Source organism: Trachypithecus francoisi, unplaced genomic scaffold (genome assembly GCF_009764315.1).
Source record: "Trachypithecus francoisi isolate TF-2019V2 unplaced genomic scaffold, Tfra_2.0 Lachesis_group16, whole genome shotgun sequence".
Classification (NCBI taxonomy): Eukaryota; Metazoa; Chordata; class Mammalia; order Primates; family Cercopithecidae; genus Trachypithecus; species Trachypithecus francoisi.
Genome location: NW_022681461.1, coordinates 30,092,360 through 30,114,991, shown reverse-complemented (window position 1 = coordinate 30,114,991; position 22,632 = coordinate 30,092,360). Strand labels below are relative to the sequence as shown.

At 42.1% G+C, this 22,632-nt stretch overlaps 1 protein-coding gene across 8 annotated transcripts in view; it reads right to left on the bottom strand.

Annotated features, from left to right (window-relative positions):
• KANK1 (KN motif and ankyrin repeat domains 1) overlaps nt 1-22,632 on the bottom strand; it is a 240,804-nt gene that overhangs the window by 41,240 nt on the left and 176,932 nt on the right. For 2 of the 8 annotated variants that reach the window (XM_033237181.1, XM_033237187.1), the window contains exon 1: nt 10,967-11,409. The exons of 3 other annotated variants lie outside the window; for them this stretch is intronic. The gene's annotated coding sequence lies outside the window, so the exon portion shown is untranslated. Of the gene's footprint in view, nt 1-10,966; nt 11,410-17,701; nt 18,446-20,032; nt 20,685-22,632 lie in introns of those variants that run through there. 3 more of the 8 variants (XM_033237183.1, XM_033237182.1, XM_033237184.1) reach the window with 3 other exon arrangements.

Below are 22,632 nucleotides of genomic sequence, written 5' to 3'. Positions count from 1 at the left end.
TTGCTCAGGCTGGTCTTGAACTCCTGGCCTCAAGCCTCTCCCACCTCAGTCTCTCAAAATGCTGGGATTACAGGTATGAGCCACTATACATGGCCTGGGCATTTGTCTTAAAATATATTACAAGAAGTCACTGTTTGGAAGGCAAAATGGAATTGATTGCAATAAACTGAAAAAGTTCATTTGGGAGGTGAATGAATGGGGATGGCCATGGCAAAGACAGCTTGATGTTCTTTAGTATACATTATCCCCTCCTTGCACACTAATGGGGGCAAATAAAAGTCTATAAGCAGAAGTGTCATGTAGTATATCCCAGGAACCTCCATTAAAAAAACACAGAAATAATTCTTTCATCTATGTTATTTGTGCCTTCCTCCATCCTGCTGCCTGGAATGCAGATTTGATGACTAGAACACTAGTGTAACTTTGAAACATGAGTTCATATCTAGGGGTGGAGGAACAATGTACTAGAAGGAACTTGGGCCTCAAAGGGCTTTGTGGATCAGAGCTACTATAACATTCCTGAAAAGCTTACCTCTATACTTTTAAAAGTGAAAAAGATACAAAGGTCTATTTTGTTTTAGATATTGTTTGTTTTAGTCTTGTTGACTTGGCATTACACTGAATCCTAACAGATACTGCAGTTCTTCCCCCATTCCCTCTCAAAAATTAAGACTACATCTTAAAAAGGAGAAAGATGCTAAATGATTAACTGGAAAAGTGTTACAATAAAACTTAAATTATTAATTCAGGATGAAGAGGAAGTATAAAAACAACAGTTTTGGCTGGCAGCGGTGGCTCACGCCTGTAATCCCAGCAGTTTGGGAGGCCAAGGTGGGCAGATTGCCTGAGGTCAGGAGTTCAAGACCAGTCTGGCCAACATGGTGAAACTAGGTCTCTACTAAAAATGCAAAACATTTAGCCAGGCATGGTGGTGTGCACCTGTAATCCCAGCTTTTCAGGAGGCTAAGGCAGGGGAATTGCTTAAACCAGGAAGGTGGAAGTTGCAGTGAGCCAAGATCACGCCACTGCACTCTAGCCTGGGCGACAGAGCGAGACTCTATCTTAAAAAAAAAAAAAAAAGTTTTTAAAAAAAAAACTCTACCTGGGTTATAAAGAGACTCTCAACTGCTTTAAAAGTCTTTTTGGACTAACAACTATGCCTGCTTTCGCACAGTCAAAATTCCACTGGCTATATCTGCAACTGAAATCCTGAGAGTAACAGCTTCCAACTAAATATTCTGGAATTGGAGGGCTGTCCCTGGTGTTTACAAGAATTTTTTGAATGTCTGGAAATCCAGCGGTGGAGACTGCTCCTGGCACCACCTCTACCCTCATTATATAAACATTTATTGAAAGCTTAACTAGGTACAGAAAATGGTCCTATTCAGTGTAAGGAGTAGGAGGAAAAATTTATAAGAAATAAAATAAGATATAGTCTAGCTGAGAGATGACTACCAAACACCCTTAACATAACACTAATTGAGACCAGTTACAAAGGCATATGTCAACAATGCAGGCCGGGAGCGGAGACTCATGCCTGTAATCCCAGCACTTTGGGAGGTCAGGGTGGGCAGTTCACTTGAGGTCATGAGTTTGAGACCAGCCTGGCCAACATGGTGAAACCCTGTCTCTACTAAAAATACAAAAATTAGCCAGGTGTGGTGGTGCATGCCTGAATCCCAGCTACTTGGGAGGCTGAATGCAGGAGAATCGCTTCAACTTAAGAGGCGGAGGTTGCAGAGAACCGAGATGGCACCACCGCATTCCAGCCTGGGCAACAGAGAAAGACTCAGTCTAAAAAAATCCAAAAAACAACAACCCTGACCCCACTCTGAAAAACCAAAACACAATGCAGTATGAAAGTATGTAAACTAGTGATCAGAACAGAACCAAGTTAACCAGAGAAGAGTTCTGAAGACAAGGTAAACGACAGAGTAAAAAGGTGAAGGGCCAGGGCAGAACCTGTTGGTGCTGCTGAAGGAATGCCAAGGTTAGACAAGGAGAAGACGATGAGTACAGGAGAGGCCACCAATCTCACAGCCTGGAGCAGGGCAAGTTTTTTCACTGAAACTAGGGACTAAAAGGCATCAACAAAGATTGTCTTGACAATTGTGTGTGTGTGAGACTGAGGTAGGGAAAGAGGCTAAATTCAATGGGACCAGTTAAAATGTTATAATACCCAGGGGGCAGTGTAGACCGAATAAAACATTTATTCACACATTCAACTTACATTTATAATTGATATTGATAATAAAGGCACATGAATTAGTATCTACTTTCTATCTCTGTCTCTCTCTATCTCTCTAGTTTTCTATGGATCTTCACTTACTATTTAGCATGTACTGTTCTAGGAGCTGGGAACACTGAACAAAAGGGACAAAGCCACTGCTCTCGCAAGGCTCACAGTCTAGTGGGGAGGGGGTGCATAGAAAAGTAATTAAAGGCAGAAGTGAAGCAAACAGCTACATGACAGCTGTCATTGCCAGAAATTATACCAGTGTCTCAAGGTAAGTGGATGGACTGCTAACTAACACTGGGCTCCATGTCGTCTTAGGTTGGCATCATCTCTGAGCAAACTTACTCCTAGACACCAAGGGTCACACAGTCCATTTCCTCCCTCTCTCTCCCAACTAAGTTTGCACAGTCTGCAATTTGGGGTAACCAAACACCAATGTGATGGCATCAATTAGAGAAAACTCTCCAAGTTCAGACCAAATTCCCACGTGTTCAGAGAAAAGGTGAAATCAACCTTTTGATTTCTGATGGCAAGTCAGACTGATGGCAAGTCTGCTCCTTATTTATATATTTATCTCCTATAAAACTTAGTGCTCTGTGAGAGGGGCCCAATTTATGGCCTCGAGCACAGTGCGACATTTGCTTGCAATTCTTCTGCATTAACAAAGTGAAATGGAGTTACAGGTATTTAAAAAATCATTCATCTAGATTCATAAAGTACTATATGATTTTAACTTTCAGTGAAACTAAACTTGCTGTCCAAATAATACATGGTTTGGAAAGACATAAAAATTGACGTACTTACCAGGAAGAAGATTAGATCACAGGAAACTAGTCTGGGAGTACTAACCTGCTTGCAGTGATTCTCAACTGGAGGTAATTTTTCTTTTAAACCAACCAAACGAGGCATGGAGGTGATTTTGCCCCATGAAGAGACATTTGGCAATGCCTGAAGATATTTATCCTTGTCACTGCTTGGGGTGCTACTGGAATCTAGTGTGTAGAGGCCAGAGCTGCTGCATACATTCTGCCACGCACAAGACAGGCCTTCCCTCCCCCAACAAAGAATTATCTAGCCCATAATGTCAGTAGCGCTGAGGCTGAGACAGCCTGTGCTGGAGACAGTGAGAAGAATAAAAATTCACAGATAGCAACTGAAATTTTGGCTATATAATTTGTAGTCTTCTGCTGGGCGCGGTGGCTCACGCCTGTAATCCCAGCACTTTACGAGGCGGAGGCAGGTGGATCACCTGAGGTGTACAGTTCAAGAGCAGGCTGACCAACATGGAAAAACTCCATCTCTACCAAAAATACAAAATTAGCCGGGCATGGTGGTGCATGCCTGTAATCCTAGGTACTTGGGAGGCTGAGGCAGGAAAATCACTTGAACCTGCGAGGCAAAGGTTGCAGTGAGCCAAGATCGTGCCATTGCACTCCAGCCTGGGCAAGAGCGAAACTCCGTCTTGGGAAAAAAAAAAAAATCTGTAGTCTTCAAGTCTTTCATTTCCTATTGGGGCCAATAACACTATGCTCAGGTGACAGAGTGACAAAAATGCCACTTTTGAGTAAAAAAAGCATTCAATACTTTTCTACATACTCTACCACAAGGAGCCATTCTTTAACATGAGCAAAAAGCACTGGGGTGAAATAATGTGTCCTGTGGACTTTATAATGGAAGAGACTTTGATATTATTACTTTATCTATTAATTAGGACACACTGACTTCTTTGTTCTGATTTCACTGCTGCACACTCTAGGCCCAATTACTGACTGATGGTGCTGTGAAAAATAATTACACTCTTGTGCCACAACTTTCACACACTATTTATGTGCTTTTCTTTGCCAGATACCACACCTGACTGTTGAAACTGAAGAACTTTGCTAATTCCCATTAATGTTATTGTCCCCTCTCAGATGAGGCATGAAGATTTTGCCTGAAGAGCTGAGTCAGTCCTAGAGAAGTACATAATTATCACAGATTTCCACATTTAAAAGCCCCAGAGTGTAAGCATCCTGCTGTTCAAAGCAGTCAAAAAGATTCCACGTCAGCAGGAAAGCAAAGTAGGATGAACTCAGGAAGAGAGGCAAGTTCTCATGAAGCTAATTACTCAGAGTATGAAAGTAATTAAGTTAGCACATCAACTTTTCCAAGAGTGGAAAGTGTTCTAAGAAGACAGGGAAGTACAACAGCGTCCTTCTGAACGGGTTTAGCAGGTGGCATCTCCTGATGACACTGTTCGCATTAAGCTCTTTGAGACCCAGTAGCTTCGCTTCCTATATCAAATTTGTGTGAGGAACACCATTTGTTAGAGAACACGCAATAAAAAGGGTAGCAATATGAGTGTTCCTCCTTCTGGTTTAAAAGAATGTATAGCAAATGAGATTTTCTTTTGCTCTTGCCTTTACCAAAGAGTTATTTTTAAGCCTGCTCTTTTCCCTCCCAGATAAAACCTACTCATTCAGTCATTCAAATGATGGGCACCTGCCAAGTGCTAGGCTTTTTCTAAGAAGCCTGAAATCCTTCTCCTCACCAAGTTTATACTGCCTATTGCAATTTCACCAATACCTCTTCAGGTTATAGGTAGGTAGGTAGGTAGGTATGTATTCATTCATTCTTTTAGAGACAGGGTCTCGCTCTGTCACCCAGGGTGGAGTATAGTGGCACAGTCACAGCTCACTGCAGCCTTGAACTCCCCAGCTCAAGTGATCCTCCTGCCTCAGCCTCTCTAGTAGCTAGGACTACAGATGTGTGTCATCAAACTTGGCTAATTTTTAAATTTTTTATAGAGATGGGGTCCCACTATGTTGCCCAGGCTAGTATAGCTGTTTTAAATAGCTACCTAAACACTTCATGCAAATAAAATTGTAACATTAAAGAAATCAAAAGTATTTGCCAGAAGTTCATAAGAAATATCAGGTCAGTTGACACATATGTAGCATAACTGCAATTTTACAGGCTTGGTTTGTTTATATGATTAAGTTAGAATGTGGTGTTACTTCCTGTACTCCTCTAACTCCTTTTGGCTTCTCCCCCCAAATCTTTGGATTTCCTCTCATGGATACTCTTATCTTGACTTTTTTTTAACAGACATTAACTAGCACACTACTCCTATATCTTCCACTATCTCTCATCACTACCCCTCTCCAGACCAGCTCCATCTTCCATGTTTACCTGTTCCCACACTCCGTAAAGAGAATGCTGATCTAAGGAAGATGCAATTGTTACACTGAAAGATGGACGTATTCTTTCATTCAGCAAATATTTATTAAGTGCCTGCAATAGACCAAACACAGCTAGGTGCTAAGCAAAACAGACACAGAGCCTGTCTGGGTAGAACTTATGAAGTATAGGAGGAGACAGACAAGTGATCACATAAATAACAACCGTACTAAGTGTTGTCAAAGTAAAATACAGGCGTTATGCTGGAACAGAGCAGGGACCCCGCCTAGGCTACGGGTAGGGAGGGTTCTTCAAGGGAGTGGTAGCTAAGGAAGCCACCGGGCAGTGTGCTGGGGATGTGTGGAGGGATGGGAGAAATTCTAGGCAGAGGAAAGAGCATATGCAAAACCTGCCACTTTTAAGAACTGGGAAGGGGACTTTGCAAAGACTGCAGTGAGGCAGAAAGGGGACAGACAGAGGCCTAACCCAACAGCACCCTGGGGATCAAGTTTTTGCATCACAGATGCATTGGTAAGCTATTGAATGGTTTTAAACAAGGGAGTGAAATGATCAGATTTGCATTTTAATAAGATTGCTCTGGCTAGATGCTGGAGATTAAAATTCTCCTCAGTATCCTCCATTAGGGTTTCCATGGATTATTCAAGGCCCCATGAATTTTTGTTTAGGTATAACAAATTCCTTTGCACCATGTGAATTTTATCTACCCAATTAGAAAATAAGTGGTAATAGTAAGATAAGTTCTGGTGGTATTCAGCCACTAGAACTTTGACACTGTCTGTATTTGGGCTAGCCAGCCTGTAGCCTTAACTCTGTCTGCCCCTAATACTTAGGAGGAAACTGAGAAGGCCCAACAAATTCCAGCTACTCTGGGCTGACCTGGAGACCAAGATCAGGTCTCCGGGCTTGTCTTCTAGGGCTGTTACCTCATTCTGCTACTAAAAAAAAAAAAAAAAAAATTTCTTTAAACCAGTGGATGACTCACCGCAGAGAAAAGTGATGGGATTCCTTTTCTGAAGGTCATTCAAGTATGAGAAATCTAACCTGGGAAGGACGGATATGGCATGAGTGAGGGCAGGAAGAAAGAGGAAACAACATTTTAGGGAATCCAGGTTCTGATTTAGCATGTTGAGATGTAGAACGCAGACTTGCTCTGTGTTTGAAACTCTAGGATGGGAAGAGCAAGGACTGAAAATGCCCGTGAGGCTAAGACAACGCAGACCCTGGCAGCCAGCAAGTGTCTCTGGAGGCAGGAGAGAAAGGCGGGCAGCACGCTGTTTCCAGCTTTGTGTACCTCTCCACCCACACCTGACCAGGGCCTGAACTGGCCAATAGGGAAAACTAAAAGCAGATGATAGGGCCTGGGGAACTTAAGCGATATACTCTGAAAATGCAAAACTTCCACCCACCAGATGGTCTCCGACAAGCTGAATTTCAGGTTGGCTTGCCTCTAGTGTCCTGAGTGTTACTGCCTACCACAGATCTTGTTGCAGGTGACCCATACTGTCAGAGATAAATACATATCTAGAACTCAGATAACACCCTCTGCCTACCAGTTATTATTCTCAATCGTCATAAGACATCAGATTGGCTATGTAATGCCAGTGTCAAGGGTCTATTTGATTCAAACTCTTTTGAACCCCCACTAGCCAAATCTAGGATAATTTGAGCATTAAAATGATATAATTAATGATAGTAACAAGTTACAATCCAGTGAATAAACTAGGTATCTACTTGTGAGTCCATTATGCTATAATAAATATGTTGGAATACCAATTAATATATACAAGGAATTATGTAAAAAGAAAATTACCATGGACCAATTATTAGAATAGTGGCTGATTCAGGTAGGAATCACTAGCTAAGGTTAGTGGGTAGAGATTTCCTACTAAGACTAGGACACTGGTGTGGTCTCAGAATATCTCACCAGAAAATAACATCAATCGTAAAAAAAAAAAATGGTGACTCTATGATGAGAAAGCTGACAAATAACCATCTCGACCAGGTGATCAAAGTTGATATCATGTATTTGCACAGGGAAGAGCAGAGCATCACTTTTGTACTGTCCTGCCAAGAAGGCATGGCCTGGACCCTGCTTGAAACACATTCAATAGAACATCAGGCCTCTCTTTTCAAAACCATCAAGGCCATGAAAAAATGGTAAAAATGAGAACTTTTCAGATGGAAGGAGACTAAAAAGACATGACAACTGCATTTCTACACACACACACACACACACGGAACAAATATGGTAAAATGCTAACCACTGGGAAATCTGAATCTGGGTGAGGGAGCCATGAGAGCTCTTTTAACAAATTTTCTGTATGATTAAAATTATTTAAAAATAAATTTTATTTATGTCTTTCTTCGTTTGCACATCAGTGTCCTTAGGGTGCATGAGTGCAGTCAGCTTGTCACCAGGGAGCACAGACCAGACTCTGCTATTGCTCATACTGCAAATATGCAGCCTGTTTTCAGGGGCAGATGGCTTTGCTTTCCTGTATTACACATTATTTGAGAAATTTTACATTTGTTTCAGGTATTCCTGGAAATGTCTAGAACTTCTCAATTACTATCCTTGCAAATTGATGTGCCAGGAGCTCTACTTTGAAGAATAAAGCCTAAAAGCTCTTTTCTGTGGCATGAAATGTCAACAATTTAACCACAATCCAGCACACCTCCCAGGTTCCTCCCCAGCCCAAAACTCAACATACTGGGAAGCTTTCAAGCTTATCTATCTTTGCTCATTCTATCCCCTCTACCCAGCTCATTCTATACCTCTACCCTTCCCCATACTCTCCCATCTGTCAAAATCAGCTGCATCATCCTTTTTAAAGGGCCCAACCCAGATGTCTCATTTTTATAAAGCCCTACTTACCCTCAACTGCTCTGTCCTGGGAAGAACTGGTCCCCTTCTTCCCTCTTTTTTCCTAAGTTACTTTGCCTATATATGCGGAACTGCGTTATGGTTAGAAGGCACATGCCTATGTTTCTACCAGACTCTAAGTGTCTAGGGGAGGCAGAAGTCAAAAACATTTTTTTTGAGACGGAGTCTTGCTCTGTCGCCCAGGCTGGAGTGCAGTGGCGCGATCTCAGCTCACTGCAAACTCCGCCTCACGGGTTCACACCATTCTCCTGCCTCAGCCTCCTGAGTAGCTGGGACTACAGGCGCCCACCACCACGCCTGGCTAATTTTTGGTATTTTTAGTAGAGACGGGGTTTCATCGTGTTAGCCAGGATGGTCTCGATCTCCTGACGTCATGATCCGCCCGCCTCGGATCCCAAAGTGTTGGGATTATAGGCATGAGACACCACACCCGGCCCTCAAGCAGTATTTATGTTTGTATTCCTCAGTACTTGGTGCTTGGTACATGGCGCTCTTAGTATCTGTTGAAGTGAAAAGTCCCACATCTAGGCACCCACTGATGAATAAGTATAACAGAGGAAGAGAGGAAGACATGTAGTGATTTAAAGCAGGCACTCTGGGGCCAGACTGCCTGGGTTTGAATCCTGGCTCTGCTGCTTTGCAGCTGTCAGCAAATTAGATTATATTCCAATTGTTTGAGAAAATAATAGTACCTGCATCAGTGTGTTGTCACTTAGAACAATGTGTGGGTTCTAGTGTCACTACTAGTGGTACCGGATCCCCCTCTGTTGTCTGGAGAAGCACACAGCCCTGGCCCCCCAGAGAGGATCCAGAACTCTTCCTCCTCTATACCCTGCCCCCACCCCCATGAAGTCTGGGTTTAAGGTATTTGTGATACTTGTTCAAGATCAAGAAAGTCTGCTAAAATCTTGAGTTCTACTTTGGTTTCTTCTTCTTAGAGTGGATGAGGGAGATGCCAGCAGGGCCCTGTAGGGGATGTGTGAGTGTGTGCGTGCACTGCTTGGGCAGAGAGGTATGTACTAATTAGATAAGAGGGAGTCCTAGTCCAGCACAGGAAAGAAATAAAAGCAAAAACAGACAAACACCCCCTAACTTTTAGAGTATATTATGGCCAGGTTAAAATATCTCCATCTCACAACATGAGGACAAAGGTGAGTGCTGATTATTCTGCACACTCATTCTGCAGCTCTCCTGAAGTCCTCAGGGCACAGTGCTCTCTGACACACCATGCAGAGACGGTGCTTTAAACCACCTAGAGCACCTCCATGGTAGTCATCCTGAATGGCCTGCCTAGGCTGGGGGAAGGTATACTTTTCTTTTCATAAAACAAGAACAGGAACTATGATCACTTCCTAGTTCATGGATGAGCAATGGGCAGGAGAGCCCTGGAATCATACAATGCAGTGATGTGATTCATACCCTTAAAACGAGGGGGTCAGTGGGACTCTGATTTCCAAAGTTGCTACCAGGCTATGAGTAACTGTTGACTATACTTGATACAAAATTTCTTAACATGGCATGCTATGTAACGAAGTGAAGAAAAATGAATCACAGCAGGTGTCAGACCAGATGAGCTCAGGCAGACAGAGCCTGCAGTCTTCCCCTCTGCACATCCCACTCAGTGGCACCTTTCCAGCTGCATCCTAACTGGCATGACCTAACGATCCCCAGTGCAGTGTCCCTCCTAGGTATTGCCAGTTCTACTCTGGGCATGATTTTAGAGGCCAGAAGCCAGGCTGCACGTAAGAGTGAGGGGAAGACAGCGGAAAGGGTTACTATTCTCAGTAGTGGAACAGCCTGTCTTAATAAAGGGCACATTGTGCTAGGGAGGCATGTGATGGTAACAGGGGCCTTGCGGTTTATACAGTGGCCTTCTTCTCCAGTGTTCAGTCCAACTACAAGAGGCAGCAACTCTTCACCCCAAATCTGTCTCAAAAGAGCCAAAATGCCATGGGTACCTCAGTGCAACCCCAACTATGCTGCTCTCTAATGTCCAGTGTCTAATTTTAAAAGTTATTGCTGAAATACAGCCCAAATTGATCATGCATGCACAGAAGAAAATGAGCTTGGACTGTTATTTTCCAAACTTTCTTCAAAAGTAACATGCTGTTCTAAGCGTAAAAAGGAAATGTGCCACTTCAGAGAGTAACTCTGTGAAAAGCAGAAAAGGAGCACCGGCTAACTGAGGGATAAAACAGGCTTTGGCCAGGGGGAGGTGGGGTGGCAGTGGAAAACTATTATTTGTATGAATCCCTGTCTTTATTTTGTTGTATAGTGTTTATAAGAGAAAAAGAAGCCAGCTTTAATGAATACTGAGCAACTCCCTATTAGAAAAACAGAGCTGAAAACAAATACCCAAAGATGGACTTAGCAACAAAAAAGGAAATTCTTGAATTGAACTAAATCTTAAACTTAGAAACTCAAATCTTAGCATATATATATATGTACAACCATTCACTCCTGCAACAATGACATCTTTATGTTAAAGCCATAGGTAAAGCTGAAATTTTCACTGGACCAAAAATCAAGTACTGGGTTATTCTTTCTGGCTTGAAGTAAAAGCAAATCTTTTTCACAACACACAGAGCTCGAGTTTATATTTCACCAACCCCCACTCAAACATCATGCGCTCCTCCTCTCTTTCTTTTGTGGGAATTCTTACTTACCCACCCAGAAACAAAATAACTGTGATTTTCAGCGAGCAGGAAGCCAGGTCTCAGGCAAACTTCCCTCAGCATTAAAGGGACTCCACACATTAGCAGGCATAGAGCCCAGGAGCTGTTGCAGAGAATTTATTTATACCCATTTGGAATTTCCTGACGAACTAACAGCCTGCTGGCCATGGGGTTTAATTCCAGGACTCTCGGCGTCAGTGAGACAGCAAAAATTACCAACAAACAAAACTGCTAGCAAGATCTTAAAAAAGACACAAAGACCTCTCTCATCTCCCTTCTGATTTTTCACACTATCCTCATACTCTTTAGACATATGAAATGCTGACCTAGAAATGCAGCTGTAAGCCTGTTAATTCTAGGAAGAAATCAGAAAGGCAGCAAATGTTTCCTTATTGTTTGTGCTGACTTACTCCCTCTTTTCCCAACCCTCCACTGCAGAGAAAGGCTCTCTGTTATAATTTAAGCTATGGCACAGCAGCTGGCTTGTGAAGGAAATGATTTAGTTTTATGCTGAACCGAGGCTGGAGTGGAGGCAAGTGGTTCCTTTCTGGTTTCAACATATAATTAGAAGGCTAAAAACAATTACCATTTGTAAACCATAGGCCCAAGCCTCTTTCCCTTGCTCTGTACCTTCATACACTGAAACACTGCATTGCTAACATCTTCAGCAACCTTTGTTTTTGTTTCAAAAAGTTAGTAAGAATGGTATGTTCCCCTAATGATTTAAATTCATCACCTCAAAAAAAAAAAAAAAAAGATTTTTTTGGGATAGTGTATCACTCTGTCACTTAGGCTGGAGTGCAACAGTGCAATCACAGCTCACCGCAGCCTCAACCTCCTGGGCTTATGTGATCCTCCCACCTGAGCCTCCAGGCATATAACACCATGCCCAGCTAATTTCTGTATTTTTTGTAGCGATGGGGTCTTACTATGTTGCCCCAGGTTGGGCTCGAATGCCTGAGCTTAAGAAGTCCTCTGGCTTTGGTTTCCCAGAGTGCTGGGATTACAGGCATGAACCAACACACATGGCCCAGAATTTTTTTTTTTCAAAAGCAGAAGAAAACATTTGTGTCAAAAGTAAATGATAAAATAAAGCTCAAGAGAATTTTTAGAGTTATGGGTATGTTCTAAAACTGGACTGTGGATATATAACTGTCCACATTTACTAAAACTTATCAAACCATACACTTAAAATGGGTGAATTCTATGGTATGTAAAACAGCTCAATAAAGTTTAATTTTTAAGTCAAAAAAAGGGAAGAAATAATGTAACCCAAATCTCTTACTAATGGAGGTCTTGTGGAAAGTAATATGAAATTACTTGGATCTGCTATTTCAAAATATCTGGCACTTTAGCTTTGTTGTTAGTTATTTTTTAATCTGTGGGTTTATTTGGTATAAACCAAGCCCAAATAAGTGCCACGGTCTTATAGAGTTTAATCTTTGTATCTTCACACATGAAAATGTGTGTCTCAAAGATAATCACCTTTAAGGTCTCCCATCAGTAACTGTGGTCACCAGTAAGAGAACAGACAGAAGGAAAGTAAATGGAATAAGGCAGGGCATGTGCAGGCACCAAGATGAGCCAAACTAGGCAGGTCCAGTAGATTCTTATAACACTGTGCCTCTCCCTACACAGCTGTCCCCTGTTTTGAATTTTACAAAACAGCCTCTTTAGAGTCATCCCTCATCTTAATCTCTGTTTTATTGTTTAGAACTGGCTTTGCTTGTCTGCCATGTGATAAAATTCAGTAAATCTTGTTCAACTAGTGCCACATTTACTCAATGTACTTAGACACAGGTGAAGAAGGCATTTAAAAGAACCCTTTTCTGGGGGGGTGTGGTGGCTCATGCGTGTAATCCCAATTCTTTGGGAAGCTGAGGAAGGAGGATTACTTGAGCCCAGGAGTTTGAGACCAGCCTGGATGACACAGTGAGACCCTGTCTCTACCAAAAAAAAAAAAAAAAAAAATTAGCCAGGTATGGCGGCTTGCCCGTGTAGTCTCAGTTTATTGGGAGCTGAGACTGGCAGGATTACTTGAGCCTGGGAGGCTGAGCCTGCAGTGAGCTATGATCGTGCTACTGCACTCCAGCCTGGGTGACAGAGTGTTCTGGTATTACTCCTTAGTTACATCATTATATTCCAAACCAAGAATTAATACGGACTGGGTGCAGTGGCTCATGCCTGCAATTCTAGCACTTTGGGAGGCCAAGGCAGGAGGATCACTTGAGCTCAGGAGTTTGAGACCAGCCTAAGCAAAATAGTGAGACCTTGTCTCTATTAAAAAAAAAAAAAAAATACACACATAATTTAAAAAATATCAAAAGACTTGTTCTTAAAAGTTAAACGAGTCAAGTACTGAATGTAGTGTTTCTTGATCCTGTAAAAAAAAAAATTCTGCTACATTTTTATTCATAAATAATGTGTTCTGGTAAGAGTATAGATTATATAAAGCAGTCAAAGGCAATTATTTTGCTAAAGTAGCTTGTATCTGACCCTGTGGGTGTTTGCCTGTGTGCTTCTGTGAAGGTGAGGTCCAGCAGAAAAAGTCATTGTATGCAAATAAATGTCTAGTCCTTTATCAGATGATGACAAGGGTTGGGAAGGGAAACAAAAATATGAACCCCTTCTGCCTGGAAACCATCAGTCACAAAGGTTCCCACTGAAGAGAGAAAGACACACCTATGTGCCTTCACTCTCTCAATATACGTACAAAGAAAGAAGCCAAATAAGATGTGGGAAGATGAAGATGTATTCAAGGCTTGGCCTCTGACTGACAGAGAGTAGCCAGAAAAGGTGACGCCCAGTGAGCAAAGGAACCTGATGGAGACAAAAGCCTTCTGTGATACCAAGCTGGCTGAGAGTATACCAGCACAGTCTTCATCCCTGGGACGGTGGCCTCAGAACTTTGAGACCTGAACCCTCAGTTCTTACGTTTAACAGGATTACTGCTGCAAGACGTTTCCCCCAGAGGGCCTGCTCCCTTTGTCTAGAGATAAGAACAAAGTTAAATTAAGTAGTTTGTGGTGGCCTGAATTACACTGTGGACAGGTCAAGATGCCTATTTCCTGACATCCACTGAATTTACCTTTCTTCCCCAATGTTCCCTGTCCCTGTCTTTCCCCACCACCCTCTGTGTACAATTCTTCTGGACTCCACTGCTCCAGGTGCCTTATACATACACGAACTCATTTAATCCTCACAAGCCTACAGCAAGGTATGATTATTTCGGTCTTTCACAGGTGAAGTGTATGTCATGCATAAGCATGCTACTATTCTACTGCTACTGCCTACTCTACTGTTGAATTCATACTACTTTGGTACTGAAAAGCCACAAACTAGGGACATTCTCTCTCATAGTTCTTTTTTTTTTTTTTGAGACAGAGTCGCGCTCCGTCACCCAGGCTGGAGTGCAGTGGCGGGATGTTGGCTCACTGCAACCTCTGCCTCCCGGGTTCAACCAATTCTCCTGCCTCAGTCTCTCAAATAGCTGGGATTACAGGTGCCCGCCACCACACACAGCTAAATATTTTTTTTTTTTTTTGTATTTTTAGAAGAGATGGGGTTTCACCATGTTGGCCAGCCTGGTCTCAAACCCCTGACCTCAGGTGATCTACCCACCTTGGCCTCCCAAAGTGCTAGGATTACAGGCATGAGCCACCATGTGCAGCCTCTTGTAGCTCATGTAAACAACAACAACAACAACAACAAAACCCAAGGACAACAATCAAAACAATCTCACATTCCTCCCACCCTTTCTGTGTCAGGTAAGCTTACCTTGTAAAAACTCTACCTATGAGTATTTGCCTTAGAGACAGACTGAAAGGAGGATGCGCTGCTATCCCACGCCGAGGGCCTGGGTTATTTCTGTTATACTGGACTTCCCCAAACCCCTAAAGAGTTCAAATACTGTATTGTGCTACTTCAACCCACCCCTCCTTAGATGCTTGGGATGGGTGTGAGACCTACACTGTCTGAGCTATAATGAGGGAGAAAGTGGGTATGGCCCTTTCCACAGCACCAAGGCTCTTCTCCTCCACCCACCTTTTTCATAGTCTTAGGGTGTGACAGGATTTAGGGGATTAAAAGGAAAGTCAAGGAAAGTGCAGCAAAGGCGCCTGCTTTTCCATTCCTCCTCCTGTGAGGTGTGTACCATGTTGGGTCTTGGAAAAGGACTCCTCCTTTACATGCCTGGATTAGCAGGATCTGCTCAGAAGACTTAATGTGAGGGGAGATTTTCCAAGGAGAGGCCACCCTGTCTTCCACATGAGGAGGGTGTGCCCTAGCAGAGGGGTCTGATTTTTGTCAGGAGAGTGACTAGGAAGAGGATGCTATCTGATGGTCCTATCTTAAAAGACAAGAAAAATAAAAAGTCTTGTGTCTTCTTATCCTTTATTCAACAAATGCATTTCCCCAAATACACGTGAAGGCTTAAAACTAGTGTTGCACGGACTTTCTACACCTTAGACTTTCTTTACAGTCTGGATTGCCCCATGGTTATTACCTTTATCACATCTAAATAAGAGATGGTCTCATAATATATTTTCATCCAAGATTTGAAATCAGCATTAAGAAAACCAATACCAAATGAATTGGGGGACACAGAACTATATAAGAGAATTAAGACCTTAACTTAGATTACTACAAAGACTCTATACAGGCTGTAAATAAGGGATAATAAGGACTATTTATCTCCTCATACCTAAAAGAGGTGAGGTCTGTAGAGACATTCCCAAGAAAACAGTGGGAAAGAAGGAAAGCAGGCCGGCCAGCCAGCCACAGTCCCAGGGGCTACCAGCTCAGGTTCTTACCTACAGTTGCAACCAGCCCACCAAACTGCACCAGAGAATAAGCCTGAGACAAAAGGAACAACTGGAGTCCTACCTCCTCCCTCTCTGGCTGTGTTGTTAACATGCTGCAAAGGGCAAAGAAAGGCCCTGGCAGCTAGAAAGAACGTTCCCAATGGCCCCTGACAATAATCTCCCCCTTGGATAGCCACAATGTACCTGGTCACCTCTCTCTGGAACCCAAGGCATTTAACAGACAATACCATGTTACTTTCTCTCTCTTTTTTTTTGTTTTTTTGTGAGACAGAGTCTTGCTCCATCGCCCAGGCTGGAGTGCAGATCTCGGCTCACTGCAACCTCCGCCTCTCGGGTTCAAGCTATTCTCCTGCCTCAGCTTCCCAAGTAGCTGGGATTACAGGCGCCTGCCGCCATACCCAGCTAATTTTTGTATTTTTAGTAGAGATGGGATTTCACCCTGTTGGCCAGGCTGATCTCAAACTCCTGACTTCAAGTGATCTGCCTGCCTTGGCCTCCCAAAGTGCTGGGATTACAGGCCTGAGCCACCTCACCAGCAGCAATACCAGCTTAAGCCTGCCTTAAGAGCAAGTGATGGAGAGAAAGCAGATAACTACAATTTTCACAAGAGGAGGCAGAACACAAGAGTGTGTGTGTGACATGGGGAAAGCCATCTGTTCACCCAGGAAACATACCCAGGTGAAGCGTCACACATGGATTCACAGAGCGACCAACTGGGAACTTAGGGGAAAAGGCTGCAAGAAAACTGCAAAGTATATAGCACATCAGATTGGCAACTGGCAGGGCTCAGGCCCACAAATTCTTATGCAGGTGCTAGGCCTGATTTTTGACCTGTATATATGCCCAGCATCATGCCAGAACAAAGTAGGTGCTCTGCAAATATTTGCTGGTTGAACACTGAGTCTGCTGACTCTACAAGGACTACTAAGCAAGGCATTGTTGGGCATACAAAGATGATGACATGATTCTTGCCTCTTAAAACACTCAAGCTTATAAGATTAGTGAGGCACACAACTGTAACTCTTAATTAAAAGCAACTGATGGCAACTATTTAATAGAAATAATAATAGAATAATAACAGAATAATAGGAATAAAGAAGAAGAGAGGAACTCCCACTGGGAGTATCTGAGAATGCTTGTTGGGAGAGGTAAGAGAGGTTGCAGGACTTGAAGGATAAGAAGGGCTTATATTGAGAGATATGCGAAAGATATTCATGTTAAGAGAACAAAGCCACAAACTGGGGAACAGAGCAGGGTAGGACTGGGAAACAGCGCTGGGCGGGAGCAGATGCCCCTATTTCTTACACAACTCTTTGGATACAGCTGGTCTCTGAGTACCTGTTGTCATGGACCTCTGGAAAGGCCTATTGTGATTTTTACACACACAAGAACGGAAGAAACAGAAACAGACCATGATTTCAGCCAAAATAAGGCCCAAAACAAAAGTTCAGAGTTAAGAGAAGGAAATAATAGTTAGAGAATAAAGTTTGTGAAAGTGAGAATGTTTGGGGAGACAGAAAAGTAACAGAAGAATACAAAGCTCAATGATCCTTAATCTTGCCAGCCATCCTTATGTATACAAAACCACAAAGCGGGGAGAAAAAGGCAAAGAAGGACCAATGCTCACAGCCTCGGGGCTGGTCCATTACACAAAGAAGGAAAATGGCCACCCTTCTGCCAAATAAACCTGTATGGTCATTTAAAACTGAGTGACTGAATGAATGAACTCACTGAATTGACGTATTTCTATGGAGTTACATATCATTCCTTCCAGTAGTCCCCAAACACCACCCCAATTTAAATTCAGCAGTATGTGCAAAGTCTCATCATCAAAGCGTCCAGGGACAATATGCCAAAGGATAATACCCCAGAGGAAAAGCCCCCAGCCCTAAGCTCCCTTTACCTTTCTGGAAGATGTTCTGTCTCAGGTTTCTTCATTTACAATCAGTGTCCTGAGGTGTTGTGAATTCCAGCTGCTGTTTTCTAGCACCCAAGTAACATCTAGCATGTTCCTCAGAGAACACGCAGCTCCAGCACGTGTGTGATGCTCGGGCCCACTGGGATCCCTTACCGGATAGGCTCATAGGTAAGAATCATTGCTCTTATGATGTGATGCCGCTATTTCCCCTCACACTGCCAAATGGCTGTCCCTGGGGCAGATTTGGAAGCGTGTAAAGTGTGGTGTTAATGGAAAAATCCGGTGGCAAAGGGCATCAGTGTTTTGCAATTAATTTTTTTTTTCCTGTAAGCTGCACTGTTGAAATGGTTTGACATGCAAATCATCCCTCCCTCCCGACCAGTGTACAGACTTCCAGGTCTCCCTAGTGTGTTCTAAAAATCAGTGTATCATCAGGCTGATTCACCACTTGAACAGGCGGGACACCGGTTGGGTTACATGCTGCATAAGCTCAGCAGGTACTTCTGCCTCCTCTGCCAGGTCACAAGAAGACAAACCAGTCTTTGTCACATAGCTGAGGGGGAACATGCCAAACGGGCTGCCCCAAAAAACATATTCACAGTGCGTCTCTGAGTTGAATAAAGCATCCCACTCAATCCACCTAAAAATGCTGAGGGAAAAATAAATAAATCAGCTGCACCATGTTGGGTATACGAACTTACATGAGGGGGATACTGAGAACAGAGGAAGAGAGAACTTTTTTCTGGTTTTAGTTAGGAAAAAGTAAGAGCTGACGCACCGAGTAGGGTTTTTAAGATATTAAGCACCGGGCATATAAGTTACTGGAAATACCCCATCTCTCTCTTTTATGTTTTTAGTTGGGAATATTCTTCCCCCTTTCTTCCTGGAGAGTCTTAAATGTACCTGCTGTACAGAAATACTTCAATCGCCTTGGCCTAATGGACAGTTGATGCAAATGGAAAAGGCACTCAGTAAATTGGGCAGGGATGGGAAAACTGGGCAGAACAAGCTGCATCAATGTTTTCACAAAATTATTTGCAAAGCGGATGGATGGGATTTATCAACTAAACCAAATATTGTGAGACTAAATTCAGAAAGCCACACAGCTATCTTTTGATTCTACCTAACAGAGATCATGTCCAAAGTATAAAAGATCCCTAAGAGAAAACTTTTCCAATGGAATAAAATCATGAAAAAGGAAATAAAATAAACTCGGTACTAGTAACTATTAGTAGCAAACTGTTTCCATAAATGGTTACTCTAGTACTACCTCCTTTAAGTAAAGATTTGTATGGTGAAATTCCAATTCCACAACCTCTGATCCAGTTGGGAGGGAAATCAGGGATCAGGCAAATCTGGCCATAAACAAGGTAAGAGTACAAAGATTTAACTTTCAGGATAAGAACAAATCCCACAAATCCAACAATTTGTCCCTTAGCACAGCTCTCCCTTATGTCTGTAGTTCTGTTTTTCTATCTGTTGATTAGAATGGCCTTCTCATTTTTATAGAATATTATTTAATCTGAGTTTCAGCCATGGCTTGCTTTAACTAGGACAAGAAATCTGGTCACTATATATATTTTTAAATCTCAAAATAGCAGCATACTTATTTTTAAGTGGTGAGATAACTCATCATATAGACCTACCAGCTGAGATGACTAATGCTATACATACAAATGGGCTGCATTTCAAAAACTTGTGTTTTCAGGATTCATAATGAACAGCAGCCCAAAAGCAGAACCAGGCTTAGCCTGCAAAACATGAGCATACTTTTCCTAAAGCATGTGGAAATGAGTAACTCAGTTAAGGCTCCCTCCAAAAATATCCAACAGAGAAGCCAAGGAAGGAAAAAGAAAATAGTCTGCTTTTGGTTTTTTGAACTTAGAATTTCTACAACTGTTTGAATGAATCTTATAAAATCTGATTTCCTCGATGGGTCTTCTAAAAGGTTTTATTAGAGAAGTCTACCCAATGCAATTAAAATTTTTTTGCCAGGAAAGAGCAAGAACTTATCGTTTCTGTGACTTTGAGAATTATAATATTTTTCATGCCAGATCAAATCAAACCACCTTTTATAGAAAAGGAGCCAAAGCAGTGGCTGTGAGTTTTAGTCACGATCGTTTTCCTCCAAGCCCATACAAACCTTTCTCAGAAACTGCACAAAGGAGATGAACTGAAATTATCCCAGACACAGGAAGAAGGCAAACCCTGGAAAAGGAAGCAAATGAGCTATACCTTTGATGGATTCAGTGAGCCCACCCAAGTCATTCAAGAAAGAAGGGAAGTGCATAATCAGAAATAAATGCCAATACTCACAATGGGAAGTCTGCTGAGGAAGAGCAGAGCACAGAGTTTTCAAATCCTTGTAGGAAGGGCTGTTTTAATCCTTTGACTGGCTACCCAGTCTCTTAGAATAATAGCAACAGCTCGAGTCCTTAACACAGCGAATCTCCCTGTTGGGTATTTATTTTGTATGTGTGTGCGTTTTTTTTTTTCCTTGTTGGCACCTATAAAGTTGGTACTGGACAAAAATCCCCAACCAAAGGGTTTCTTTGCTCAGTACCCAGGAGCAGGAGCACAGATTTTCTCCTTCCTACACTCAAATAGGCTGGTACTCACTGGAAGATAAATCATCCTTCCTTGGCTTAGCTTGAGAGCTAATCGCCTGTCTGAAATCTGATGCTTAAGCCATTATGATTGGCTCAAAGCTTGGAGCAAGAAAGCTTATAAGGTGAAGCTGGCTACAGGTTAAAACAAAGCTTTAAGAGTTTATAAAACAAGCAAGCTCTGATGAGCGAGGGGCTTTTCAAAACCTCTCCGGGGAGTGGGTGAATTCTGGGGTTCTGATTAACCAGACAAGCAAGACTTCAAAACCCAGGGTGTCCTCTATTTGTAGGTGCTCCCAGCATTTTAAGAGTTATGAAATTGAAATCTAAGAAGTAGTTACATTATCTTCTCAAACACCACCACTATAAGAAAATTATTTCATCTATAAACTTCAGTGTGAAATTAGCTTTCAAAAGACTAGTAACTACAGTTTCACTGAAAGTTGAAATGCATAATCTAATTAAATGCAATTATTAAACACATTAATATTAGGATGAAGCTGTATGATGCACTAAATAAAGGAATTAGAATATGTTTATTAATTTGAAATAATCCACACTAAGAAAAAAAAAAACTTATCAACGTAATCCCTATCAGGGAGGACATTTTATTTTCAACCACTATACTTTAGGGTTTTATGCAGTTTTCTGAAATACATACTTTTCCCTTCATCTGTTTAATCAGAACTTCATAGATATCACACTTCTGATTTTAAATGTCAACATAATAAAGAACCTTGAACAAAGGAAAAACGTTCTACATGTCTAATTTCTGGCTTAGTCATTAGCTGTGTGAGTTCAGCAAGTTGTGTTTTGTCATCCAAGAGTATGGAAGGAAGCCTGGACAACTGAAATGAAAAGATGCCCTTTTAGTTCTTACCTACAAGCTTATGGTAGGCTCCTACCTATGTGTTTATGTCAGGCTCCTACCTATGTGTTTATCTTTTACCCTCTCAGCTATTCTAATAGTATCCAACACACTACTTATGGGAGAATACAAAGCACAAATAAGAACACACATTTTAATCCTTCTGCAAATTCATTCAACTAGGAGACCCTGAAAAGTCATGAAGGGTACCCATGAATTAAAGCAGCCACAGTTTCTAATCAGCAAACCCTCTGCCTTCGGGGTAATGCTAACACAGATGACAGGTCTAAGACTCACCACTATGGGTACACCGCCTCTGCTGTGCTGTGTCTTTCCTTACAGATGGTCTCAGAAAACACCAGGTTGGTTCTAGCCAGACCAGTCAGTGCAAACTAGTCTTACACTTGACAAACAGCACATAATTCCTGCTGTCAGGTTCACCGCAGTGGGCTCAGAGTTCTGTTTGAGAAACGCTCCTGCCCAGAAAAATATTTACACAAGTGAGAGTGGGGTGCACCGCACTGCAGCATTCTGCCTACCCTGCCATGAGTCTGGCTCTGTCTGATTGACCGGGTCTTATCAGTGGCCTTTGTACTCATTTGAAATCAGCATAGAGACAAAAGCTGGAGCCAAATAACTGACCAAGATAACAAGATTCAAGCCCCACAACAGTTAGTAAAGCCATGAAAACATTGTGCCGTTTAACTCAGTCATCCTGCTTCTCTGAAATTGTTGGGAAATAATAAAAAAGGAGGAGAAAAAAGACCAGGCAAGATATTCTCTGCAACATCAGTTACCACAGGGAAAATCTGGGAGCAGTCCAAATATCCAAACAAAAAAAGAATAATTCAGCTGCTAGAAACACCATGAGGAATATTATACAGTCATTGAAAATAATAATTTGAAAATTGTTTCCCATGAAGACTTGGAAAAATGCAAAGAATGTTGAAGTCAAGAGTTGATATCCAAATCTATAAAAGCTTATTGAAACTGCATTTAAGTTTGTTAGCCTGAAAAGGTCGAAAAAGAAATACTAAAAATAAGACCTAGTGTGGAATTTTGAGTAATTCTTCTCCTCTGGTTTCCTATAAAATTTTATGTTATCATTAATTTAAATAACTTTTTTTTTTTTTTTTTTTTTAGATGGATTCTCACTCTGTCACACAGGCTGGAGTGCAGTGGTACCATGTCAGGTAACTGCAACCTCCATCTCCTGGGTTCAAGCAGTTCTCCTGCCTCAGCCTTCCAAGTAGCTGGAATTACAGGCGCCCACTACCACGCCCGGCTGGTTTTTATATTTTTAGTAGAGACAGATTTTCACCATGTTGGCCAGGCTGGTCTCGAGCTCCTGACTTCAGGTGATCTACCTGCTTCGGCCTCCCAAAGTGCTGGGATTACAGGCATGAGCCACTGTGCCCGGCCTAAATAACATTTTAATGCAA